Raw genomic sequence first — 25,571 nt, 5'->3', positions numbered from 1 at the left:
CCATGGGGTCCCCGGAACACATTTGGGATTCCCTCAGGAGCATCTGGAGGCACGTGTAGGGAGAGAATACGGGAGCACCTTTGTGGACTGTCCCGCCTCTTTCCTCTCCTTGGTCGATTTGCTTCATGGCGGGTCCTTGTCCAGCGAAAGGTTGCCTTCATGGCACAGTATGGTGTCTTCTCATGGGGGCCGATTTAGAGGCCTTGGGGTGTTTTGTCCCTGTCTGGCCACGTTCCCCCTGTGTTGAAGATGTGAAGGTGTTCCTGAGGACAGCCAAGCATCATTTCTATACCCGGCCCACATAGCGTTCCCTGAGGATTGGAGCTCTACTAGGAGGTCATTGGGCGCAACCATGCAGAAACAAGGGAGTCGGTTGCCAAGGAAAGGCTACAGTTTTAAGGGCAGGAGAGGATGTGTGGTGTGGGTGTCATTTTTCCTGCCACCCGCTGGTGCGTCGAGACTGTGGTATCCGGCGAGCCTGGCCACAGGCCAGACAAATCATACCGGTTCAAGTGTCTAGGCTGTTGTCTGGGTTCTCTCGTTGCATGGCTGTGGGTAACAAGTTGCTTGTAGAGTACCTGGGCCTCACGGTTTCCCCAATGTCACGTCACTGATGGGCCCAGAGTGTGAAAGTGCCAGACACCACTGCAAGTTACACCATTGTTGCAAGGGTTTCCCCGCCGCGTTGAGCATCGGAATGGTTCCCGTGCCATTAGCTTTGTGTGTGGGCTAAGGGTAGGTTGCCAGTCTTGGCAGCAGGCCAGGAAGTATGGCTACAGGTGAATCTCCATTATTCAGTCCAGGAGTTCCTCTGGTGCGATTTGTCACCGGTCCCTACAAGCTGCTTTTGTTGGAGGTCGTGACATTTGTCCAAGGGTCGTTCCCTTGTGGAAGATCTCAGGGACCACATTTCCCCTTGAGGCTGAGTCCATTGTGTGGAAGCGTATGCGCCAGGAGTGGTTTGGTTCCCCAGAGGGCAGTGGCTCTTACGCTGAGTAATCCCATTTCCCCTGAGGGTGTCTCAGCGGTTCAGGATGACATCCCTATGCTGTGTCGGTGGGGAGGCGGCTCAGGCGGGGAAGTTCAAGGCCCATACCAGGGGTTTGATGGACGGCCGTGCTCTTTGTGTTGATGCCCGTGCACTCTGAAGGCATCTGTGCCATGATGCATTCACGTTTGGCTGTGGACACACAGACATGATGGGCTGCAAATGAAATGTTGAGGGGAGATATAGCGCACATCGCAGCGCACTTCGCTGGGCGGTATCACCCTTTGCCTCTGTGCCCCCGTTCACTTTTCTCAAACATCCCTGTGTTCTGTCACACTGAGGCAGGTGGTGGAGTGCCCGGGAACAAACACCTGCAGCAGCATGGGGCCCTCTGTATAGTCCATGAAACCTGGCGAAGTGAGGACAGTGCGGCAAGTTGAGGCAAGTCGAGGCAAAAGAGTCTCAGAGTGATTTTGGCGTGAAGTACTTGAGGATCCTCGTAGGAACCTTGTGGTGGTGAGTGGAAATTCTTTGCAGAAACCTAGATGTTTGGCCACGGGGACTTGTGCCCTGAGACTACACCCTCACCTTCTTGGCTCCTCCAGTGGCACCCCAGATCCGATGCCATGATCCTTAGCTCCATTGGCAGCCCCGTGGGTCGGCTCTGGCCGCTCCTGACTGCTGACATGATTGAGATCGTTGGCTGCCCTGCGGTGGAGCCTGCAACTTTGAACGTGCAGCCTTTGAGCAGGTGGATTGATGATGACTCCCATAAATGCACTGCTTGGAACTCTGAACCAATGAATGGGTCTCAGGTTTCTCCGCGGTCATGTCACTGACAGTCCCGGGGGCGAAAATACAATGCGCCAGGGCAAGTTACCCAGTTGCTGCAAGGGTTTGCCCTGCCAGTTTGGGCATTGGAATATCTCCAATGCCAATAGCTTTCTGTACGACCCAAGGGCATCGCCTCTGGCTTGACAAGGTTCGTGGTAGAAACCTTGTGGGGGTAAACGGAACTTCTTTGAAGAAACCTAGATGTTTGGCCACGGGGACTTGTGCGGCGAGACTACCCCGTCACATTCCGGGCTCTTCCTGGGGAACCCGAGCTCCAATGCCCTGAGACTTGGGTGCACTTTCTGCCCCGTGGCTCGAGTCTGGCCGCTCCCTACTGCTGAGAGGTTTTAGCTTGCTGACAATCCGCGACTTTGCACGTCCAGCCTTTGAGCAGCTGCGTGGATCGATGATGACTCCCATAAATGCATTCCTTCAAAATCTAAACAAAATGAATGAGCAATACCTACCATCTTCTCATCCTAACTGAGGTCCAGCACGTGGCTCCCAAAGGAAAATTAGGGAGAGGTCCATGTCGCATTTGCTACTGTGGGCGTGTGCAGCAACATTGTTCAAGTTGAGGGTGGCGGGCTTCTCGTGCAGAAAGAGCCATGTGGAAAGGAGCCTGGGATGTCCATCTACATGGGAAGGCTAAGGACAACTTGATGTCTCTGGGCACCTGAGTCTAGCCAAAACTGCTATATCCTGCCGCGGTCTGTATGCAGGTATGAAAGGAAGCGTGAGCCACTGGTACTCCTCTGGCTTCCCCTCGAGATCTACAGGCCACCCTCGAGCTCAGGTCGTTGCCTTGTTCCCGCAAGGAAGCAGAAGTCTCTGCACTCAGGGTCAGAGAAGGAGTCCTGGCCAGGCCAGGCTTCTATGTCATGTTCAGCTTGGGAGGTGGGATGTAGTTTACATTTGCCCTGATGGTCAGGGGAAATCAAATGGGCCACCGTCCCACAGATTTGGGCGACGCTGTTGGCTCCTCCTTGGGTTGTGTCCTGCTTGTGTGTTGTGTGTGGAGAGGTTGGAAAATGCCTTAGGCAATTCCAGGGGATATCAAGCTACTTAGGTGAGGGGTGGATTCGTCTGGATCCTGGTGGAGAGAGGAAGGCAAGGCGAGTGGGAAATACACGTGAGAGTGTTGGCTAAGCCCACAGGCTTACTGTTGGGTGGATAGATGTTCGGTGGACATAGGGTTCCCGGAACTCTTTTGGGATATCTTCAGGAGCATTTGGAGTCCCGTGTAGGGAAGGAACACAGGTGCACATTCATGGACCATCCCAACCTTTTCCTCTCCTTTCTCAATGTGCTTCACGGCGGGTCCTTGTTCCACTGAATGGTGCCTTCACAGCACAGTATGGTGTCTTCTCACTGGGCCCGATTTGGAGCCGTTGGGATGTTTTGTCCCTGTGTGGCCTCCTTGCCCCTATGTTGAGGATGTTAAGGTGTTCCTTCGGACAGCCCAGCGTCATTGCTATGCCCAGTCGGCATAGCATTCCCTGAGGTTTGGAGCTCTTCCCGGAGGTCTTTGGGCCCAACCATGCAGAAAGAAGCGAGTTGGCTGCCAAGGAAATGCTACAGGTTTAAGGGCTGGAGTGAATGTGTGCTGCAGGGGTCATTTTGTCCTGCCGCCTTCTGGTGCTGCGAGCCTGTGATCTCCAGCATGCATGGCTTCAAGCCAGAGAAGTCATGCCGGTTCAAGGGTCCAGGATGTTGGAGGCGTTCCCTCATTGCACGGCTGTGGGTGACACGTTGGTTCTGGAGGACCAGGGTCTCATGGTTTCTCCAAGGTCTAGTCCTTGAAGGGAAGAAAGACAATGTGCAAGGTGGTACAATAAGATACCCAGTTGCTGCAAGGGTTTGCCCCGCCACTTTGGGCATTGGAATGGCTCCCTTGCCATTAGCTTTGGTTGCGGTCCTAAGAAGTTCCTCTGGCTTGGCAGGAGACCAGGAAGTATGCCTGCTGGTGAGTCTCCCTTGATCAGTCCAGGGGTTCCTCAGGTGCCCTTTGTCACGGGTCCCTACGAGCCGCTTTTGATGGAGGTCGTCATATTCGGCCAAGGGCCCTTCCCTTGTGGAAGATCTCTCGCCTTGAGGGTGTGTCCACTGTGTGGAATCATAAGTGCCAAGGGCGTGTTTGTTGCCAAAGAGGGCACTTGCTCTTAGGCTGAGGGGGCCCAGTTGTCCTGAGGGTGTCTCAGGGGATCAGGAAGACATCGTTTTGCTGTGATGCGGGGCAGATTGCTCAGGAGAGGAATTTCAGGGCCCGAGACCAGGGTGTTGTTGGCCGGCGGCGCTCTTTGTCCTGATGGCCGCATGCTCTGAAGGCGCCTGTGCCACGATGCTTTCACGTTTGGGTGCGTACACACAGGCAAGACGGACAGCAAATGAAATGTTGAGGAGAGATAGAACACACATCACTGGGTGGTATCGACCTGTCCCTCGCTGTGCCCGTGCACCCTCCTCAAGCCTGCGTGTGTTCTCTCACCCGAGCCAGGTGGAATGCCAGGGAAAGAATGCTAGCAGCAGCCTGGGGCCATCCGTATAATCCCTGATACCCGTTGAAAGGAGGACGGCGTGGCAAGGCGAGGCCAGGCGAAGGAGTCTCGGATGGGTCCTGGCGTGCATTCCATGAGGATCCTGCTTTAACCCTTGTTGCGGTAAGGGACACTTCTTTGCTTAACCTAAAGGTTTGGCGACGGGAACGTGTGCACCGGGGCTACACCCTCACCTTCTGGTAATTTCTCGGGGAACACGAGCTTTGATGCCCTGAGAACTGGCTGCATTTCCTGACCCATGGCTCGGCTCTGGCCACTTCTGTACGCTGATATGATTCAGCTCGCTGGCCGTCCCATGGTGGAATCTGCAACTTTGCATGTCCAACGTTTGAGCCCGTGTTTGGATCGATGATGACTCCCACAAATGCATTCCTTGGAAATCTGAACAAAATGAGTGAAAAATCCCTACCGTCTCCTCTTTGGAACTGAGGTCCAGCACGTGGCTCCCAAAAGGAAAGTAGGGAGAGGTTCACATTGCATTTGCGGCTGTGGGTGTCCACAGCCACGTTGTTCAAGTTGAGGGTTGTGGTCATCTCATGGGGAGAAGAGCCATTGGGAAAGGAGCCTGGGATGCCAATGCAGGTGGGAAGGCTTGGGACAGCTTGCCGTCTCTTTGTTCCTTGGTCTAGCCAGGACTGCTGTCCCCTGTCACGGTTCAGCATGCAGGTAGGAGAGGAAGCGTGCGCCATTGCTGGTTCTGCCACCTGCGCTTGTGTTCTACAGGCTGCCCCCACCTGCTGGTCATTGCCTTGTGGCCTCAAAGAAACAGAAGTCTGTAGGCTCAGGGTCAGAACAGGATTCCAGGCCTAGGCCAGGCTTCTTTGTCATGTTCTGCTTGGGAGACCATATGCAATTTAGGTTTCTCCTGATGAGGGGAGAAATCAAATGGGCCAGTGTTCCTGGGAGTTTAGGCAATCTGATGGCTCCTCCTCGGGTTGTGTCCTGCTTGTGTGTGCTGTGTGAAGGGGCTGGAAAATGCCTTAGTCAAGCTTGGTCACGGCAAGCTTCCTTGGTGAGGGGTGGCTCTGGCATCTTGCCGTGACACGTTGGGATCCCGGTGGAGAGAGAGTAAGGCAAGGCGAGTGAAAGAGACACGTGAGATGGCTGACTAAGCCCACAGGTTTATTGGTGGGTGGATAGATCGACAGTGGCCATGGGGTCCCCGGAACACATTTGGGATTCCCTCAGGAGCATCTGGAGGCACGTGTAGGGAGAGAATACGGGAGCACCTTTGTGGACTGTCCCGCCTCTTTCCTCTCCTTGGTCGATTTGCTTCATGGCGGGTCCTTGTCCAGCGAAAGGTTGCCTTCATGGCACAGTATGGTGTCTTCTCATGGGGGCCGATTTAGAGGCCTTGGGGTGTTTTGTCCCTGTCTGGCCACGTTCCCCCTGTGTTGAAGATGTGAAGGTGTTCCTGAGGACAGCCAAGCATCATTTCTATACCCGGCCCACATAGCGTTCCCTGAGGATTGGAGCTCTACTAGGAGGTCATTGGGCGCAACCATGCAGAAACAAGGGAGTCGGTTGCCAAGGAAAGGCTACAGTTTTAAGGGCAGGAGAGGATGTGTGGTGTGGGTGTCATTTTTCCTGCCACCCGCTGGTGCGTCGAGACTGTGGTATCCGGCGAGCCTGGCCACAGGCCAGACAAATCATACCGGTTCAAGTGTCTAGGCTGTTGTCTGGGTTCTCTCGTTGCATGGCTGTGGGTAACAAGTTGCTTGTAGAGTACCTGGGCCTCACGGTTTCCCCAATGTCACGTCACTGATGGGCCCAGAGTGTGAAAGTGCCAGACACCACTGCAAGTTACACCATTGTTGCAAGGGTTTCCCCGCCGCGTTGAGCATCGGAATGGTTCCCGTGCCATTAGCTTTGTGTGTGGGCTAAGGGTAGGTTGCCAGTCTTGGCAGCAGGCCAGGAAGTATGGCTACAGGTGAATCTCCATTATTCAGTCCAGGAGTTCCTCTGGTGCGATTTGTCACCGGTCCCTACAAGCTGCTTTTGTTGGAGGTCGTGACATTTGTCCAAGGGTCGTTCCCTTGTGGAAGATCTCAGGGACCACATTTCCCCTTGAGGCTGAGTCCATTGTGTGGAAGCGTATGCGCCAGGAGTGGTTTGGTTCCCCAGAGGGCAGTGGCTCTTACGCTGAGTAATCCCATTTCCCCTGAGGGTGTCTCAGCGGTTCAGGATGACATCCCTATGCTGTGTCGGTGGGGAGGCGGCTCAGGCGGGGAAGTTCAAGGCCCATACCAGGGGTTTGATGGACGGCCGTGCTCTTTGTGTTGATGCCCGTGCACTCTGAAGGCATCTGTGCCATGATGCATTCACGTTTGGCTGTGGACACACAGACATGATGGGCTGCAAATGAAATGTTGAGGGGAGATATAGCGCACATCGCAGCGCACTTCGCTGGGCGGTATCACCCTTTGCCTCTGTGCCCCCGTTCACTTTTCTCAAACATCCCTGTGTTCTGTCACACTGAGGCAGGTGGTGGAGTGCCCGGGAACAAACACCTGCAGCAGCATGGGGCCCTCTGTATAGTCCATGAAACCTGGCGAAGTGAGGACAGTGCGGCAAGTTGAGGCAAGTCGAGGCAAAAGAGTCTCAGAGTGATTTTGGCGTGAAGTACTTGAGGATCCTCGTAGGAACCTTGTGGTGGTGAGTGGAAATTCTTTGCAGAAACCTAGATGTTTGGCCACGGGGACTTGTGCCCTGAGACTACACCCTCACCTTCTTGGCTCCTCCAGTGGCACCCCAGATCCGATGCCATGATCCTTAGCTCCATTGGCAGCCCCGTGGGTCGGCTCTGGCCGCTCCTGACTGCTGACATGATTGAGATCGTTGGCTGCCCTGCGGTGGAGCCTGCAACTTTGAACGTGCAGCCTTTGAGCAGGTGGATTGATGATGACTCCCATAAATGCACTGCTTGGAACTCTGAACCAATGAATGGGTCTCAGGTTTCTCCGCGGTCATGTCACTGACAGTCCCGGGGGCGAAAATACAATGCGCCAGGGCAAGTTACCCAGTTGCTGCAAGGGTTTGCCCTGCCAGTTTGGGCATTGGAATATCTCCAATGCCAATAGCTTTCTGTACGACCCAAGGGCATCGCCTCTGGCTTGACAAGGTTCCTGGTAGAAACCTTGTGGGGGTAAACGGAACTTCTTTGAAGAAACCTAGATGTTTGGCCACGGGGACTTGTGCGGCGAGACTACACCGTCACATTCCGGGCTCTTCCTGGGGAACCCGAGCTCCAATGCCCTGAGACTTGGGTGCACTTTCTGCCCCGTGGCTCGAGTCTGGCCGCTCCCTACTGCTGAGAGGTTTTAGCTTGCTGACAATCCGCGACTTTGCACGTCCAGCCTTTGAGCAGCTGCGTGGATCGATGATGACTCCCATAAATGCATTCCTTCAAAATCTAAACAAAATGAATGAGCAATACCTACCATCTTCTCATCCTAACTGAGGTCCAGCACGTGGCTCCCAAAGGAAAATTAGGGAGAGGTCCATGTCGCATTTGCTACTGTGGGCGTGTGCAGCAACATTGTTCAAGTTGAGGGTGGCGGGCTTCTCGTGCAGAAAGAGCCATGTGGAAAGGAGCCTGGGATGTCCATCTACATGGGAAGGCTAAGGACAACTTGATGTCTCTGGGCACCTGAGTCTAGCCAAAACTGCTATATCCTGCCGCGGTCTGTATGCAGGTATGAAAGGAAGCGTGAGCCACTGGTACTCCTCTGGCTTCCCCTCGAGATCTACAGGCCACCCTCGAGCTCAGGTCGTTGCCTTGTTCCCGCAAGGAAGCAGAAGTCTCTGCACTCAGGGTCAGAGAAGGAGTCCTGGCCAGGCCAGGCTTCTATGTCATGTTCAGCTTGGGAGGTGGGATGTAGTTTACATTTGCCCTGATGGTCAGGGGAAATCAAATGGGCCACCGTCCCACAGATTTGGGCGACGCTGTTGGCTCCTCCTTGGGTTGTGTCCTGCTTGTGTGTTGTGTGTGGAGAGGTTGGAAAATGCCTTAGGCAATTCCAGGGGATATCAAGCTACTTAGGTGAGGGGTGGATTCGTCTGGATCCTGGTGGAGAGAGGAAGGCAAGGCGAGTGGGAAATACACGTGAGAGTGTTGGCTAAGCCCACAGGCTTACTGTTGGGTGGATAGATGTTCGGTGGACATAGGGTTCCCGGAACTCTTTTGGGATATCTTCAGGAGCATTTGGAGTCCCGTGTAGGGAAGGAACACAGGTGCACATTCATGGACCATCCCAACCTTTTCCTCTCCTTTCTCAATGTGCTTCACGGCGGGTCCTTGTTCCACTGAATGGTGCCTTCACAGCACAGTATGGTGTCTTCTCACTGGGCCCGATTTGGAGCCGTTGGGATGTTTTGTCCCTGTGTGGCCTCCTTGCCCCTATGTTGAGGATGTTAAGGTGTTCCTTCGGACAGCCCAGCGTCATTGCTATGCCCAGTCGGCATAGCATTCCCTGAGGTTTGGAGCTCTTCCCGGAGGTCTTTGGGCCCAACCATGCAGAAAGAAGCGAGTTGGCTGCCAAGGAAATGCTACAGGTTTAAGGGCTGGAGTGAATGTGTGCTGCAGGGGTCATTTTGTCCTGCCGCCTTCTGGTGCTGCGAGCCTGTGATCTCCAGCATGCATGGCTTCAAGCCAGAGAAGTCATGCCGGTTCAAGGGTCCAGGATGTTGGAGGCGTTCCCTCATTGCACGGCTGTGGGTGACACGTTGGTTCTGGAGGACCAGGGTCTCATGGTTTCTCCAAGGTCTAGTCCTTGAAGGGAAGAAAGACAATGTGCAAGGTGGTACAATAAGATACCCAGTTGCTACAAGGGTTTGCCCCGCCACTTTGGGCATTGGAATGGCTCCCTTGCCATTAGCTTTGGTTGCGGTCCTAAGAAGTTCCTCTGGCTTGGCAGGAGACCAGGAAGTATGCCTGCTGGTGAGTCTCCCTTGATCAGTCCAGGGGTTCCTCAGGTGCCCTTTGTCACGGGTCCCTACGAGCCGCTTTTGATGGAGGTCGTCATATTCGGCCAAGGGCCCTTCCCTTGTGGAAGATCTCTCGCCTTGAGGGTGTGTCCACTGTGTGGAATCATAAGTGCCAAGGGCGTGTTTGTTGCCAAAGAGGGCACTTGCTCTTAGGCTGAGGGGGCCCAGTTGTCCTGAGGGTGTCTCAGGGGATCAGGAAGACATCGTTTTGCTGTGATGCGGGGCAGATTGCTCAGGAGAGGAATTTCAGGGACCGAGACCAGGGTGTTGTTGGCCGGCGGCGCTCTTTGTCCTGATGGCCGCATGCTCTGAAGGCGCCTGTGCCACGATGCTTTCACGTTTGGGTGCGTACACACAGGCAAGACGGACAGCAAATGAAATGTTGAGGAGAGATAGAACACACATCACTGGGTGGTATCGACCTGTCCCTCGCTGTGCCCGTGCACCCTCCTCAAGCCTGCGTGTGTTCTCTCACCCGAGCCAGGTGGAATGCCAGGGAAAGAATGCTAGCAGCAGCCTGGGGCCATCCGTATAATCCCTGATACCCGTTGAAAGGAGGACGGCGTGGCAAGGCGAGGCCAGGCGAAGGAGTCTCGGATGGGTCCTGGCGTGCATTCCATGAGGATCCTGCTTTAACCCTTGTTGCGGTAAGGGACACTTCTTTGCTTAACCTAAAGGTTTGGCGACGGGAACGTGTGCACCGGGGCTACACCCTCACCTTCTGGTAATTTCTCGGGGAACACGAGCTTTGATGCCCTGAGAACTGGCTGCATTTCCTGACCCATGGCTCGGCTCTGGCCACTTCTGTACGCTGATATGATTCAGCTCGCTGGCCGTCCCATGGTGGAATCTGCAACTTTGCATGTCCAACGTTTGAGCCCGTGTTTGGATCGATGATGACTCCCACAAATGCATTCCTTGGAAATCTGAACAAAATGAGTGAAAAATCCCTACCGTCTCCTCTTTGGAACTGAGGTCCAGCACGTGGCTCCCAAAAGGAAAGTAGGGAGAGGTTCACATTGCATTTGCGGCTGTGGGTGTCCACAGCCACGTTGTTCAAGTTGAGGGTTGTGGTCATCTCATGGGGAGAAGAGCCATTGGGAAAGGAGCCTGGGATGCCAATGCAGGTGGGAAGGCTTGGGACAGCTTGCCGTCTCTTTGTTCCTTGGTCTAGCCAGGACTGCTGTCCCCTGTCACGGTTCAGCATGCAGGTAGGAGAGGAAGCGTGCGCCATTGCTGGTTCTGCCACCTGCGCTTGTGTTCTACAGGCTGCCCCCACCTGCTGGTCATTGCCTTGTGGCCTCAAAGAAACAGAAGTCTGTAGGCTCAGGGTCAGAACAGGATTCCAGGCCTAGGCCAGGCTTCTTTGTCATGTTCTGCTTGGGAGACCATATGCAATTTAGGTTTCTCCTGATGAGGGGAGAAATCAAATGGGCCAGTGTTCCTGGGAGTTTAGGCAATCTGATGGCTCCTCCTCGGGTTGTGTCCTGCTTGTGTGTGCTGTGTGAAGGGGCTGGAAAATGCCTTAGTCAAGCTTGGTCACGGCAAGCTTCCTTGGTGAGGGGTGGCTCTGGCATCTTGCCGTGACACGTTGGGATCCCGGTGGAGAGAGAGTAAGGCAAGGCGAGTGAAAGAGACACGTGAGATGGCTGACTAAGCCCACAGGTTTATTGGTGGGTGGATAGATCGACAGTGGCCATGGGGTCCCCGGAACACATTTGGGATTCCCTCAGGAGCATCTGGAGGCACGTGTAGGGAGAGAATACGGGAGCACCTTTGTGGACTGTCCCGCCTCTTTCCTCTCCTTGGTCGATTTGCTTCATGGCGGGTCCTTGTCCAGCGAAAGGTTGCCTTCATGGCACAGTATGGTGTCTTCTCATGGGGGCCGATTTAGAGGCCTTGGGGTGTTTTGTCCCTGTCTGGCCACGTTCCCCCTGTGTTGAAGATGTGAAGGTGTTCCTGAGGACAGCCAAGCATCATTTCTATACCCGGCCCACATAGCGTTCCCTGAGGATTGGAGCTCTACTAGGAGGTCATTGGGCGCAACCATGCAGAAACAAGGGAGTCGGTTGCCAAGGAAAGGCTACAGTTTTAAGGGCAGGAGAGGATGTGTGGTGTGGGTGTCATTTTTCCTGCCACCCGCTGGTGCGTCGAGACTGTGGTATCCGGCGAGCCTGGCCACAGGCCAGACAAATCATACCGGTTCAAGTGTCTAGGCTGTTGTCTGGGTTCTCTCGTTGCATGGCTGTGGGTAACAAGTTGCTTGTAGAGTACCTGGGCCTCACGGTTTCCCCAATGTCACGTCACTGATGGGCCCAGAGTGTGAAAGTGCCAGACACCACTGCAAGTTACACCATTGTTGCAAGGGTTTCCCCGCCGCGTTGAGCATCGGAATGGTTCCCGTGCCATTAGCTTTGTGTGTGGGCTAAGGGTAGGTTGCCAGTCTTGGCAGCAGGCCAGGAAGTATGGCTACAGGTGAATCTCCATTATTCAGTCCAGGAGTTCCTCTGGTGCAATTTGTCACCGGTCCCTACAAGCTGCTTTTGTTGGAGGTCGTGACATTTGTCCAAGGGTCGTTCCCTTGTGGAAGATCTCAGGGACCACATTTCCCCTTGAGGCTGAGTCCATTGTGTGGAAGCGTATGCGCCAGGAGTGGTTTGGTTCCCCAGAGGGCAGTGGCTCTTACGCTGAGTAATCCCATTTCCCCTGAGGGTGTCTCAGCGGTTCAGGATGACATCCCTATGCTGTGTCGGTGGGGAGGCGGCTCAGGCGGGGAAGTTCAAGGCCCATACCAGGGGTTTGATGGACGGCCGTGCTCTTTGTGTTGATGCCCGTGCACTCTGAAGGCATCTGTGCCATGATGCATTCACGTTTGGCTGTGGACACACAGACATGATGGGCTGCAAATGAAATGTTGAGGGGAGATATAGCGCACATCGCAGCGCACTTCGCTGGGCGGTATCACCCTTTGCCTCTGTGCCCCCGTTCACTTTTCTCAAACATCCCTGTGTTCTGTCACACTGAGGCAGGTGGTGGAGTGCCCGGGAACAAACACCTGCAGCAGCATGGGGCCCTCTGTATAGTCCATGAAACCTGGCGAAGTGAGGACAGTGCGGCAAGTTGAGGCAAGTCGAGGCAAAAGAGTCTCAGAGTGATTTTGGCGTGAAGTACTTGAGGATCCTCGTAGGAACCTTGTGGTGGTGAGTGGAAATTCTTTGCAGAAACCTAGATGTTTGGCCACGGGGACTTGTGCCCTGAGACTACACCCTCACCTTCTTGGCTCCTCCAGTGGCACCCCAGATCCGATGCCATGATCCTTAGCTCCATTGGCAGCCCCGTGGGTCGGCTCTGGCCGCTCCTGACTGCTGACATGATTGAGATCGTTGGCTGCCCTGCGGTGGAGCCTGCAACTTTGAACGTGCAGCCTTTGAGCAGGTGGATTGATGATGACTCCCATAAATGCACTGCTTGGAACTCTGAACCAATGAATGGGTCTCAGGTTTCTCCGCGGTCATGTCACTGACAGTCCCGGGGGCGAAAATACAATGCGCCAGGGCAAGTTACCCAGTTGCTGCAAGGGTTTGCCCTGCCAGTTTGGGCATTGGAATATCTCCAATGCCAATAGCTTTCTGTACGACCCAAGGGCATCGCCTCTGGCTTGACAAGGTTCGTGGTAGAAACCTTGTGGGGGTAAACGGAACTTCTTTGAAGAAACCTAGATGTTTGGCCACGGGGACTTGTGCGGCGAGACTACCCCGTCACATTCCGGGCTCTTCCTGGGGAACCCGAGCTCCAATGCCCTGAGACTTGGGTGCACTTTCTGCCCCGTGGCTCGAGTCTGGCCGCTCCCTACTGCTGAGAGGTTTTAGCTTGCTGACAATCCGCGACTTTGCACGTCCAGCCTTTGAGCAGCTGCGTGGATCGATGATGACTCCCATAAATGCATTCCTTCAAAATCTAAACAAAATGAATGAGCAATACCTACCATCTTCTCATCCTAACTGAGGTCCAGCACGTGGCTCCCAAAGGAAAATTAGGGAGAGGTCCATGTCGCATTTGCTACTGTGGGCGTGTGCAGCAACATTGTTCAAGTTGAGGGTGGCGGGCTTCTCGTGCAGAAAGAGCCATGTGGAAAGGAGCCTGGGATGTCCATCTACATGGGAAGGCTAAGGACAACTTGATGTCTCTGGGCACCTGAGTCTAGCCAAAACTGCTATATCCTGCCGCGGTCTGTATGCAGGTATGAAAGGAAGCGTGAGCCACTGGTACTCCTCTGGCTTCCCCTCGAGATCTACAGGCCACCCTCGAGCTCAGGTCGTTGCCTTGTTCCCGCAAGGAAGCAGAAGTCTCTGCACTCAGGGTCAGAGAAGGAGTCCTGGCCAGGCCAGGCTTCTATGTCATGTTCAGCTTGGGAGGTGGGATGTAGTTTACATTTGCCCTGATGGTCAGGGGAAATCAAATGGGCCACCGTCCCACAGATTTGGGCGACGCTGTTGGCTCCTCCTTGGGTTGTGTCCTGCTTGTGTGTTGTGTGTGGAGAGGTTGGAAAATGCCTTAGGCAATTCCAGGGGATATCAAGCTACTTAGGTGAGGGGTGGATTCGTCTGGATCCTGGTGGAGAGAGGAAGGCAAGGCGAGTGGGAAATACACGTGAGAGTGTTGGCTAAGCCCACAGGCTTACTGTTGGGTGGATAGATGTTCGGTGGACATAGGGTTCCCGGAACTCTTTTGGGATATCTTCAGGAGCATTTGGAGTCCCGTGTAGGGAAGGAACACAGGTGCACATTCATGGACCATCCCAACCTTTTCCTCTCCTTTCTCAATGTGCTTCACGGCGGGTCCTTGTTCCACTGAATGGTGCCTTCACAGCACAGTATGGTGTCTTCTCACTGGGCCCGATTTGGAGCCGTTGGGATGTTTTGTCCCTGTGTGGCCTCCTTGCCCCTATGTTGAGGATGTTAAGGTGTTCCTTCGGACAGCCCAGCGTCATTGCTATGCCCAGTCGGCATAGCATTCCCTGAGGTTTGGAGCTCTTCCCGGAGGTCTTTGGGCCCAACCATGCAGAAAGAAGCGAGTTGGCTGCCAAGGAAATGCTACAGGTTTAAGGGCTGGAGTGAATGTGTGCTGCAGGGGTCATTTTGTCCTGCCGCCTTCTGGTGCTGCGAGCCTGTGATCTCCAGCATGCATGGCTTCAAGCCAGAGAAGTCATGCCGGTTCAAGGGTCCAGGATGTTGGAGGCGTTCCCTCATTGCACGGCTGTGGGTGACACGTTGGTTCTGGAGGACCAGGGTCTCATGGTTTCTCCAAGGTCTAGTCCTTGAAGGGAAGAAAGACAATGTGCAAGGTGGTACAATAAGATACCCAGTTGCTGCAAGGGTTTGCCCCGCCACTTTGGGCATTGGAATGGCTCCCTTGCCATTAGCTTTGGTTGCGGTCCTAAGAAGTTCCTCTGGCTTGGCAGGAGACCAGGAAGTATGCCTGCTGGTGAGTCTCCCTTGATCAGTCCAGGGGTTCCTCAGGTGCCCTTTGTCACGGGTCCCTACGAGCCGCTTTTGATGGAGGTCGTCATATTCGGCCAAGGGCCCTTCCCTTGTGGAAGATCTCTCGCCTTGAGGGTGTGTCCACTGTGTGGAATCATAAGTGCCAAGGGCGTGTTTGTTGCCAAAGAGGGCACTTGCTCTTAGGCTGAGGGGGCCCAGTTGTCCTGAGGGTGTCTCAGGGGATCAGGAAGACATCGTTTTGCTGTGATGCGGGGCAGATTGCTCAGGAGAGGAATTTCAGGGCCCGAGACCAGGGTGTTGTTGGCCGGCGGCGCTCTTTGTCCTGATGGCCGCATGCTCTGAAGGCGCCTGTGCCACGATGCTTTCACGTTTGGGTGCGTACACACAGGCAAGACGGACAGCAAATGAAATGTTGAGGAGAGATAGAACACACATCACTGGGTGGTATCGACCTGTCCCTCGCTGTGCCCGTGCACCCTCCTCAAGCCTGCGTGTGTTCTCTCACCCGAGCCAGGTGGAATGCCAGGGAAAGAATGCTAGCAGCAGCCTGGGGCCATCCGTATAATCCCTGATACCCGTTGAAAGGAGGACGGCGTGGCAAGGCGAGGCCAGGCGAAGGAGTCTCGGATGGGTCCTGGCGTGCATTCCATGAGGATCCTGCTTTAACCCTTGTTGCGGTAAGGGACACTTCTTTGCTTAACCTAAAGGTTTGGCGACGGGAACGTGTGCACCGGGGCTACACCCTCACCTTCTGGTAATTTCTCGGGGAACACGAGCTTTGATGCCCTGAGAACTGGCTGCATTTCCTGACCCATGGCTCGGCTCTGGCCACTTCTGTACGCTGATATGATTCAGCTCGCTGGCCGTCCCATGGTGGAATCTGCAACTTTGCATGTCCAACGTTTGAGCCCGTGTTTGGATCGATATTGACTCCCACAAATGCATTCCTTGGAAATCTGAACAAAATGAGTGAAAAATCCCTACCGTCTCCTCTTTGGAACTGAGGTCCAGCACGTGGCTCCCAAAAGGAAAGTAGGGAGAGGTTCACATTGCATTTGCGGCTGTGGGTGTCCACAGCCACGTTGTTCAAGTTGAGGGTTGTGGTCATCTCATGGGGAGAAGAGCCATTGGGAAAGGAGCCTGGGATGCCAATGCAGGTGGGAAGGCTTGGGACAGCTTGCCGTCTCTTTGTTCCTTGGTCTAGCCAGGACTGCTGTCCCCTGTCACGGTTCAGCATGCAGGTAGGAGAGGAAGCGTGCGCCATTGCTGGTTCTGCCACCTGCGCTTGTGTTCTACAGGCTGCCCCCACCTGCTGGTCATTGCCTTGTGGCCTCAAAGAAACAGAAGTCTGTAGGCTCAGGGTCAGAACAGGATTCCAGGCCTAGGCCAGGCTTCTTTGTCATGTTCTGCTTGGGAGACCATATGCAATTTAGGTTTCTCCTGATGAGGGGAGAAATCAAATGGGCCAGTGTTCCTGGGAGTTTAGGCAATCTGATGGCTCCTCCTCGGGTTGTGTCCTGCTTGTGTGTGCTGTGTGAAGGGGCTGGAAAATGCCTTAGTCAAGCTTGGTCACGGCAAGCTTCCTTGGTGAGGGGTGGCTCTGGCATCTTGCCGTGACACGTTGGGATCCCGGTGGAGAGAGAGTAAGGCAAGGCGAGTGAAAGAGACACGTGAGATGGCTGACTAAGCCCACAGGTTTATTGGTGGGTGGATAGATCGACAGTGGCCATGGGGTCCCCGGAACACATTTGGGATTCCCTCAGGAGCATCTGGAGGCACGTGTAGGGAGAGAATACGGGAGCACCTTTGTGGACTGTCCCGCCTCTTTCCTCTCCTTGGTCGATTTGCTTCATGGCGGGTCCTTGTCCAGCGAAAGGTTGCCTTCATGGCACAGTATGGTGTCTTCTCATGGGGGCCGATTTAGAGGCCTTGGGGTGTTTTGTCCCTGTCTGGCCACGTTCCCCCTGTGTTGAAGATGTGAAGGTGTTCCTGAGGACAGCCAAGCATCATTTCTATACCCGGCCCACATAGCGTTCCCTGAGGATTGGAGCTCTACTAGGAGGTCATTGGGCGCAACCATGCAGAAACAAGGGAGTCGGTTGCCAAGGAAAGGCTACAGTTTTAAGGGCAGGAGAGGATGTGTGGTGTGGGTGTCATTTTTCCTGCCACCCGCTGGTGCGTCGAGACTGTGGTATCCGGCGAGCCTGGCCACAGGCCAGACAAATCATACCGGTTCAAGTGTCTAGGCTGTTGTCTGGGTTCTCTCGTTGCATGGCTGTGGGTAACAAGTTGCTTGTAGAGTACCTGGGCCTCACGGTTTCCCCAATGTCACGTCACTGATGGGCCCAGAGTGTGAAAGTGCCAGACACCACTGCAAGTTACACCATTGTTGCAAGGGTTTCCCCGCCGCGTTGAGCATCGGAATGGTTCCCGTGCCATTAGCTTTGTGTGTGGGCTAAGGGTAGGTTGCCAGTCTTGGCAGCAGGCCAGGAAGTATGGCTACAGGTGAATCTCCATTATTCAGTCCAGGAGTTCCTCTGGTGCGATTTGTCACCGGTCCCTACAAGCTGCTTTTGTTGGAGGTCGTGACATTTGTCCAAGGGTCGTTCCCTTGTGGAAGATCTCAGGGACCACATTTCCCCTTGAGGCTGAGTCCATTGTGTGGAAGCGTATGCGCCAGGAGTGGTTTGGTTCCCCAGAGGGCAGTGGCTCTTACGCTGAGTAATCCCATTTCCCCTGAGGGTGTCTCAGCGGTTCAGGATGACATCCCTATGCTGTGTCGGTGGGGAGGCGGCTCAGGCGGGGAAGTTCAAGGCCCATACCAGGGGTTTGATGGACGGCCGTGCTCTTTGTGTTGATGCCCGTGCACTCTGAAGGCATCTGTGCCATGATGCATTCACGTTTGGCTGTGGACACACAGACATGATGGGCTGCAAATGAAATGTTGAGGGGAGATATAGCGCACATCGCAGCGCACTTCGCTGGGCGGTATCACCCTTTGCCTCTGTGCCCCCGTTCACTTTTCTCAAACATCCCTGTGTTCTGTCACACTGAGGCAGGTGGTGGAGTGCCCGGGAACAAACACCTGCAGCAGCATGGGGCCCTCTGTATAGTCCATGAAACCTGGCGAAGTGAGGACAGTGCGGCAAGTTGAGGCAAGTCGAGGCAAAAGAGTCTCAGAGTGATTTTGGCGTGAAGTACTTGAGGATCCTCGTAGGAACCTTGTGGTGGTGAGTGGAAATTCTTTGCAGAAACCTAGATGTTTGGCCACGGGGACTTGTGCCCTGAGACTACACCCTCACCTTCTTGGCTCCTCCAGTGGCACCCCAGATCCGATGCCATGATCCTTAGCTCCATTGGCAGCCCCGTGGGTCGGCTCTGGCCGCTCCTGACTGCTGACATGATTGAGATCGTTGGCTGCCCTGCGGTGGAGCCTGCAACTTTGAACGTGCAGCCTTTGAGCAGGTGGATTGATGATGACTCCCATAAATGCACTGCTTGGAACTCTGAACCAATGAATGGGTCTCAGGTTTCTCCGCGGTCATGTCACTGACAGTCCCGGGGGCGAAAATACAATGCGCCAGGGCAAGTTACCCAGTTGCTGCAAGGGTTTGCCCTGCCAGTTTGGGCATTGGAATATCTCCAATGCCAATAGCTTTCTGTACGACCCAAGGGCATCGCCTCTGGCTTGACAAGGTTCGTGGTAGAAACCTTGTGGGGGTAAACGGAACTTCTTTGAAGAAACCTAGATGTTTGGCCACGGGGACTTGTGCGGCGAGACTACCCCGTCACATTCCGGGCTCTTCCTGGGGAACCCGAGCTCCAATGCCCTGAGACTTGGGTGCACTTTCTGCCCCGTGGCTCGAGTCTGGCCGCTCCCTACTGCTGAGAGGTTTTAGCTTGCTGACAATCCGCGACTTTGCACGTCCAGCCTTTGAGCAGCTGCGTGGATCGATGATGACTCCCATAAATGCATTCCTTCAAAATCTAAACAAAATGAATGAGCAATACCTACCATCTTCTCATCCTAACTGAGGTCCAGCACGTGGCTCCCAAAGGAAAATTAGGGAGAGGTCCATGTCGCATTTGCTACTGTGGGCGTGTGCAGCAACATTGTTCAAGTTGAGGGTGGCGGGCTTCTCGTGCAGAAAGAGCCATGTGGAAAGGAGCCTGGGATGTCCATCTACATGGGAAGGCTAAGGACAACTTGATGTCTCTGGGCACCTGAGTCTAGCCAAAACTGCTATATCCTGCCGCGGTCTGTATGCAGGTATGAAAGGAAGCGTGAGCCACTGGTACTCCTCTGGCTTCCCCTCGAGATCTACAGGCCACCCTCGAGCTCAGGTCGTTGCCTTGTTCCCGCAAGGAAGCAGAAGTCTCTGCACTCAGGGTCAGAGAAGGAGTCCTGGCCAGGCCAGGCTTCTATGTCATGTTCAGCTTGGGAGGTGGGATGTAGTTTACATTTGCCCTGATGGTCAGGGCAAATCAAATGGGCCACCGTCCCACAGATTTGGGCGACGCTGCTGGCTCCTCCTTGGGTTGTGTCCTGCTTGTGTGTTGTGTGTGGAGAGGTTGGAAAATGCCTTAGGCAATTCCAGGGGATATCAAGCTACTTAGGTGAGGGGTGGATTTGTCTGGATCCTGGTGGAGAGAGGAAGGCAAGGCGAGTGGGAAATACACGTGAGAGTGTTGGCTAAGCCCACAGGCTTACTGTTGGGTGGATAGATGTTCGGTGGACATAGGGTTCCCGGAACTCTTTTGGGATATCTTCAGGAGCATTTGGAGTCCCGTGTAGGGAAGGAACACAGGTGCACATTCATGGACCATCCCAACCTTTTCCTCTCCTTTCTCAATGTGCTTCACGGCGGGTCCTTGTTCCACTGAATGGTGCCTTCACAGCACAGTATGGTGTCTTCTCACTGGGCCCGATTTGGAGCCGTTGGGATGTTTTGTCCCTGTGTGGCCTCCTTGCCCCTATGTTGAGGATGTTAAGGTGTTCCTTCGGACAGCCCAGCGTCATTGCTATGCCCAGTCGGCATAGCATTCCCTGAGGTTTGGAGCTCTTCCCGGAGGTCTTTGGGCCCAACCATGCAGAAAGAAGCGAGTTGGCTGCCAAGGAAATGCTACAGGTTTAAGGGCTGGAGTGAATGTGTGCTGCAGGGGTCATTTTGTCCTGCCGCCTTCTGGTGCTGCGAGCCTGTGATCTCCAGCATGCATGGCTTCAAGCCAGAGAAGTCATGCCGGTTCAAGGGTCCAGGATGTTGGAGGCGTTCCCTCATTGCACGGCTGTGGGTGACACGTTGGTTCTGGAGGACCAGGGTCTCATGGTTTCTCCAAGGTCTAGTCCTTGAAGGGAAGAAAGACAATGTGCAAGGTGGTACAATAAGATACCCAGTTGCTGCAAGGGTTTGCCCCGCCACTTTGGGCATTGGAATGGCTCCCTTGCCATTAGCTTTGGTTGCGGTCCTAAGAAGTTCCTCTGGCTTGGCAGGAGACCAGGAAGTATGCCTGCTGGTGAGTCTCCCTTGATCAGTCCAGGGGTTCCTCAGGTGCCCTTTGTCACGGGTCCCTACGAGCCGCTTTTGATGGAGGTCGTCATATTCGGCCAAGGGCCCTTCCCTTGTGGAAGATCTCTCGCCTTGAGGGTGTGTCCACTGTGTGGAATCATAAGTGCCAAGGGCGTGTTTGTTGCCAAAGAGGGCACTTGCTCTTAGGCTGAGGGGGCCCAGTTGTCCTGAGGGTGTCTCAGGGGATCAGGAAGACATCGTTTTGCTGTGATGCGGGGCAGATTGCTCAGGAGAGGAATTTCAGGGCCCGAGACCAGGGTGTTGTTGGCCGGCGGCGCTCTTTGTCCTGATGGCCGCATGCTCTGAAGGCGCCTGTGCCACGATGCTTTCACGTTTGGGTGCGTACACACAGGCAAGACGGACAGCAAATGAAATGTTGAGGAGAGATAGAACACACATCACTGGGTGGTATCGACCTGTCCCTCGCTGTGCCCGTGCACCCTCCTCAAGCCTGCGTGTGTTCTCTCACCCGAGCCAGGTGGAATGCCAGGGAAAGAATGCTAGCAGCAGCCTGGGGCCATCCGTATAATCCCTGATACCCGTTGAAAGGAGGACGGCGTGGCAAGGCGAGGCCAGGCGAAGGAGTCTCGGATGGGTCCTGGCGTGCATTCCATGAGGATCCTGCTTTAACCCTTGTTGCGGTAAGGGACACTTCTTTGCTTAACCTAAAGGTTTGGCGACGGGAACGTGTGCACCGGGGCTACACCCTCACCTTCTGGTAATTTCTCGGGGAACACGAGCTTTGATGCCCTGAGAACTGGCTGCATTTCCTGACCCATGGCTCGGCTCTGGCCACTTCTGTACGCTGATATGATTCAGCTCGCTGGCCGTCCCATGGTGGAATCTGCAACTTTGCATGTCCAACGTTTGAGCCCGTGTTTGGATCGATATTGACTCCCACAAATGCATTCCTTGGAAATCTGAACAAAATGAGTGAAAAATCCCTACCGTCTCCTCTTTGGAACTGAGGTCCAGCACGTGGCTCCCAAAAGGAAAGTAGGGAGAGGTTCACATTGCATTTGCGGCTGTGGGTGTCCACAGCCACGTTGTTCAAGTTGAGGGTTGTGGTCATCTCATGGGGAGAAGAGCCATTGGGAAAGGAGCCTGGGATGCCAATGCAGGTGGGAAGGCTTGGGACAGCTTGCCGTCTCTTTGTTCCTTGGTCTAGCCAGGACTGCTGTCCCCTGTCACGGTTCAGCATGCAGGTAGGAGAGGAAGCGTGCGCCATTGCTGGTTCTGCCACCTGCGCTTGTGTTCTACAGGCTGCCCCCACCTGCTGGTCATTGCCTTGTGGCCTCAAAGAAACAGAAGTCTGTAGGCTCAGGGTCAGAACAGGATTCCAGGCCTAGGCCAGGCTTCTTTGTCATGTTCTGCTTGGGAGACCATATGCAATTTAGGTTTCTCCTGATGAGGGGAGAAATCAAATGGGCCAGTGTTCCTGGGAGTTTAGGCAATCTGATGGCTCCTCCTCGGGTTGTGTCCTGCTTGTGTGTGCTGTGTGAAGGGGCTGGAAAATGCCTTAGTCAAGCTTGGTCACGGCAAGCTTCCTTGGTGAGGGGTGGCTCTGGCATCTTGCCGTGACACGTTGGGATCCCGGTGGAGAGAGAGTAAGGCAAGGCGAGTGAAAGAGACACGTGAGATGGCTGACTAAGCCCACAGGTTTATTGGTGGGTGGATAGATCGACAGTGGCCATGGGGTCCCCGGAACACATTTGGGATTCCCTCAGGAGCATCTGGAGGCACGTGTAGGGAGAGAATACGGGAGCACCTTTGTGGACTGTCCCGCCTCTTTCCTCTCCTTGGTCGATTTGCTTCATGGCGGGTCCTTGTCCAGCGAAAGGTTGCCTTCATGGCACAGTATGGTGTCTTCTCATGGGGGCCGATTTAGAGGCCTTGGGGTGTTTTGTCCCTGTCTGGCCACGTTCCCCCTGTGTTGAAGATGTGAAGGTGTTCCTGAGGACAGCCAAGCATCATTTCTATACCCGGCCCACATAGCGTTCCCTGAGGATTGGAGCTCTACTAGGAGGTCATTGGGCGCAACCATGCAGAAACAAGGGAGTCGGTTGCCAAGGAAAGGCTACAGTTTTAAGGGCAGGAGAGGATGTGTGGTGTGGGTGTCATTTTTCCTGCCACCCGCTGGTGCGTCGAGACTGTGGTATCCGGCGAGCCTGGCCACAGGCCAGACAAATCATACCGGTTCAAGTGTCTAGGCTGTTGTCTGGGTTCTCTCGTTGCATGGCTGTGGGTAACAAGTTGCTTGTAGAGTACCTGGGCCTCACGGTTTCCCCAATGTCACGTCACTGATGGGCCCAGAGTGTGAAAGTGCCAGACACCACTGCAAGTTACACCATTGTTGCAAGGGTTTCCCCGCCGCGTTGAGCATCGGAATGGTTCCCGTGCCATTAGCTTTGTGTGTGGGCTAAGGGTAGGTTGCCAGTCTTGGCAGCAGGCCAGGAAGTATGGCTACAGGTGAATCTCCATTATTCAGTCCAGGAGTTCCTCTGGTGCGATTTGTCACCGGTCCCTACAAGCTGCTTTTGTTGGAGGTCGTGACATTTGTCCAAGGGTCGTTCCCTTGTGGAAGATCTCAGGGACCACATTTCCCCTTGAGGCTGAGTCCATTGTGTGGAAGCGTATGCGCCAGGAGTGGTTTGGTTCCCCAGAGGGCAGTGGCTCTTACGCTGAGTAATCCCATTTCCCCTGAGGGTGTCTCAGCGGTTCAGGATGACATCCCTATGCTGTGTCGGTGGGGAGGCGGCTCAGGCGGGGAAGTTCAAGGCCCATACCAGGGGTTTGATGGACGGCCGTGCTCTTTGTGTTGATGCCCGTGCACTCTGAAGGCATCTGTGCCATGATGCATTCACGTTTGGCTGTGGACACACAGACATGATGGGCTGCAAATGAAATGTTGAGGGGAGATATAGCGCACATTGCAGCGCACTTCGCTGGGCGGTATCACCCTTTGCCTCTGTGCCCCCGTTCACTTTTCTCAAACATCCCTGTGTTCTGTCACACTGAGGCAGGTGGTGGAGTGCCCGGGAACAAACACCTGCAGCAGCATGGGGCCCTCTGTATAGTCCATGAAACCTGGCGAAGTGAGGACAGTGCGGCAAGTTGAGGCAAGTCGAGGCAAAAGAGTCTCAGAGTGATTTTGGCGTGAAGTACTTGAGGATCCTCGTAGGAACCTTGTGGTGGTGAGTGGAAATTCTTTGCAGAAACCTAGATGTTTGGCCACGGGGACTTGTGCCCTGAGACTACACCCTCACCTTCTTGGCTCCTCCAGTGGCACCCCAGATCCGATGCCATGATCCTTAGCTCCATTGGCAGCCCCGTGGGTCGGCTCTGGCCGCTCCTGACTGCTGACATGATTGAGATCGTTGGCTGCCCTGCGGTGGAGCCTGCAACTTTGAACGTGCAGCCTTTGAGCAGGTGGATTGATGATGACTCCCATAAATGCACTGCTTGGAACTCTGAACCAATGAATGGGTCTCAGGTTTCTCCGCGGTCATGTCACTGACAGTCCCGGGGGCGAAAATACAATGCGCCAGGGCAAGTTACCCAGTTGCTGCAAGGGTTTGCCCTGCCAGTTTGGGCATTGGAATATCTCCAATGCCAATAGCTTTCTGTACGACCCAAGGGCATCGCCTCTGGCTTGACAAGGTTCGTGGTAGAAACCTTGTGGGGGTAAACGGAACTTCTTTGAAGAAACCTAGATGTTTGGCCACGGGGACTTGTGCGGCGAGACTACCCCGTCACATTCCGGGCTCTTCCTGGGGAACCCGAGCTCCAATGCCCTGAGACTTGGGTGCACTTTCTGCCCCGTGGCTCGAGTCTGGCCGCTCCCTACTGCTGAGAGGTTTTAGCTTGCTGACAATCCGCGACTTTGCACGTCCAGCCTTTGAGCAGCTGCGTGGATCGATGATGACTCCCATAAATGCATTCCTTCAAAATCTAAACAAAATGAATGAGCAATACCTACCATCTTCTCATCCTAACTGAGGTCCAGCACGTGGCTCCCAAAGGAAAATTAGGGAGAGGTCCATGTCGCATTTGCTACTGTGGGCGTGTGCAGCAACATTGTTCAAGTTGAGGGTGGCGGGCTTCTCGTGCAGAAAGAGCCATGTGGAAAGGAGCCTGGGATGTCCATCTACATGGGAAGGCTAAGGACAACTTGATGTCTCTGGGCACCTGAGTCTAGCCAAAACTGCTATATCCTGCCGCGGTCTGTATGCAGGTATGAAAGGAAGCGTGAGCCACTGGTACTCCTCTGGCTTCCCCTCGAGATCTACAGGCCACCCTCGAGCTCAGGTCGTTGCCTTGTTCCCGCAAGGAAGCAGAAGTCTCTGCACTCAGGGTCAGAGAAGGAGTCCTGGCCAGGCCAGGCTTCTATGTCATGTTCAGCTTGGGAGGTGGGATGTAGTTTACATTTGCCCTGATGGTCAGGGGAAATCAAATGGGCCACCGTCCCACAGATTTGGGCGACGCTGCTGGCTCCTCCTTGGGTTGTGTCCTGCTTGTGTGTTGTGTGTGGAGAGGTTGGAAAATGCCTTAGGCAATTCCAGGGGATATCAAGCTACTTAGGTGAGGGGTGGATTCGTCTGGATCCTGGTGGAGAGAGGAAGGCAAGGCGAGTGGGAAATACACGTGAGAGTGTTGGCTAAGCCCACAGGCTTACTGTTGGGTGGATAGATGTTCGGTGGACATAGGGTTCCCGGAACTCTTTTGGGATATCTTCAGGAGCATTTGGAGTCCCGTGTAGGGAAGGAACACAGGTGCACATTCATGGACCATCCCAACCTTTTCCTCTCCTTTCTCAATGTGCTTCACGGCGGGTCCTTGTTCCACTGAATGGTGCCTTCACAGCACAGTATGGTGTCTTCTCACTGGGCCCGATTTGGAGCCGTTGGGATGTTTTGTCCCTGTGTGGCCTCCTTGCCCCTATGTTGAGGATGTTAAGGTGTTCCTTCGGACAGCCCAGCGTCATTGCTATGCCCAGTCGGCATAGCATTCCCTGAGGTTTGGAGCTCTTCCCGGAGGTCTTTGGGCCCAACCATGCAGAAAGAAGCGAGTTGGCTGCCAAGGAAATGCTACAGGTTTAAGGGCTGGAGTGAATGTGTGCTGCAGGGGTCATTTTGTC

The 25,571-nt window shown here is 54.5% G+C and overlaps 14 non-coding genes across 14 annotated transcripts; all 14 read left to right on the top strand.

The window, feature by feature from the left end:
• The first annotated feature begins 1,741 nt into the window (after window positions 1-1,741).
• LOC137758098 (small nucleolar RNA SNORD116) lies at window positions 1,742-1,833 on the top strand. Its single transcript, XR_011072769.1, has one exon. It is a non-coding gene; the product is annotated as a small nucleolar RNA SNORD116 (small nucleolar RNA).
• A 389-nt stretch (window positions 1,834-2,222) lies between these two features.
• Window positions 2,223-2,314, top strand: LOC137758145 (small nucleolar RNA SNORD116). The gene has a single exon (XR_011072814.1). It is a non-coding gene; the product is annotated as a small nucleolar RNA SNORD116 (small nucleolar RNA).
• A 2,408-nt stretch (window positions 2,315-4,722) lies between these two features.
• On the top strand, window positions 4,723-4,814 carry LOC137758115 (small nucleolar RNA SNORD116). Its single transcript, XR_011072785.1, has one exon. It is a non-coding gene; the product is annotated as a small nucleolar RNA SNORD116 (small nucleolar RNA).
• A 2,458-nt stretch (window positions 4,815-7,272) lies between these two features.
• On the top strand, window positions 7,273-7,364 carry LOC137758097 (small nucleolar RNA SNORD116). Its single transcript, XR_011072768.1, has one exon. It is a non-coding gene; the product is annotated as a small nucleolar RNA SNORD116 (small nucleolar RNA).
• A 389-nt stretch (window positions 7,365-7,753) lies between these two features.
• On the top strand, window positions 7,754-7,845 carry LOC137758144 (small nucleolar RNA SNORD116). The gene has a single exon (XR_011072813.1). It is a non-coding gene; the product is annotated as a small nucleolar RNA SNORD116 (small nucleolar RNA).
• A 2,408-nt stretch (window positions 7,846-10,253) lies between these two features.
• LOC137758113 (small nucleolar RNA SNORD116) lies at window positions 10,254-10,345 on the top strand. The gene has a single exon (XR_011072783.1). It is a non-coding gene; the product is annotated as a small nucleolar RNA SNORD116 (small nucleolar RNA).
• Window positions 10,346-12,803: 2,458 nt separating this feature from the next.
• Window positions 12,804-12,895, top strand: LOC137758096 (small nucleolar RNA SNORD116). The gene has a single exon (XR_011072767.1). It is a non-coding gene; the product is annotated as a small nucleolar RNA SNORD116 (small nucleolar RNA).
• A 389-nt stretch (window positions 12,896-13,284) lies between these two features.
• LOC137758143 (small nucleolar RNA SNORD116) lies at window positions 13,285-13,376 on the top strand. Its single transcript, XR_011072812.1, has one exon. It is a non-coding gene; the product is annotated as a small nucleolar RNA SNORD116 (small nucleolar RNA).
• A 2,408-nt stretch (window positions 13,377-15,784) lies between these two features.
• Window positions 15,785-15,876, top strand: LOC137758121 (small nucleolar RNA SNORD116). The gene has a single exon (XR_011072791.1). It is a non-coding gene; the product is annotated as a small nucleolar RNA SNORD116 (small nucleolar RNA).
• A 2,458-nt stretch (window positions 15,877-18,334) lies between these two features.
• On the top strand, window positions 18,335-18,426 carry LOC137758095 (small nucleolar RNA SNORD116). The gene has a single exon (XR_011072766.1). It is a non-coding gene; the product is annotated as a small nucleolar RNA SNORD116 (small nucleolar RNA).
• A 389-nt stretch (window positions 18,427-18,815) lies between these two features.
• Window positions 18,816-18,907, top strand: LOC137758142 (small nucleolar RNA SNORD116). Its single transcript, XR_011072811.1, has one exon. It is a non-coding gene; the product is annotated as a small nucleolar RNA SNORD116 (small nucleolar RNA).
• Window positions 18,908-21,315: 2,408 nt separating this feature from the next.
• LOC137758120 (small nucleolar RNA SNORD116) lies at window positions 21,316-21,407 on the top strand. Its single transcript, XR_011072790.1, has one exon. It is a non-coding gene; the product is annotated as a small nucleolar RNA SNORD116 (small nucleolar RNA).
• Window positions 21,408-23,865: 2,458 nt separating this feature from the next.
• On the top strand, window positions 23,866-23,957 carry LOC137758093 (small nucleolar RNA SNORD116). The gene has a single exon (XR_011072764.1). It is a non-coding gene; the product is annotated as a small nucleolar RNA SNORD116 (small nucleolar RNA).
• A 389-nt stretch (window positions 23,958-24,346) lies between these two features.
• Window positions 24,347-24,438, top strand: LOC137758141 (small nucleolar RNA SNORD116). Its single transcript, XR_011072810.1, has one exon. It is a non-coding gene; the product is annotated as a small nucleolar RNA SNORD116 (small nucleolar RNA).
• The last annotated feature ends 1,133 nt before the right edge of the window (window positions 24,439-25,571 follow it).

The sequence above is a fragment of the Eschrichtius robustus genome, unplaced genomic scaffold (assembly GCF_028021215.1).
Source record: "Eschrichtius robustus isolate mEscRob2 unplaced genomic scaffold, mEscRob2.pri scaffold_661, whole genome shotgun sequence".
In the NCBI taxonomy this organism is placed as follows: Eukaryota; Metazoa; Chordata; class Mammalia; order Artiodactyla; family Eschrichtiidae; genus Eschrichtius; species Eschrichtius robustus.
Note: the sequence above shows the minus strand (reverse complement) of the source record. Positions and strands in the feature narration are given on the sequence as shown.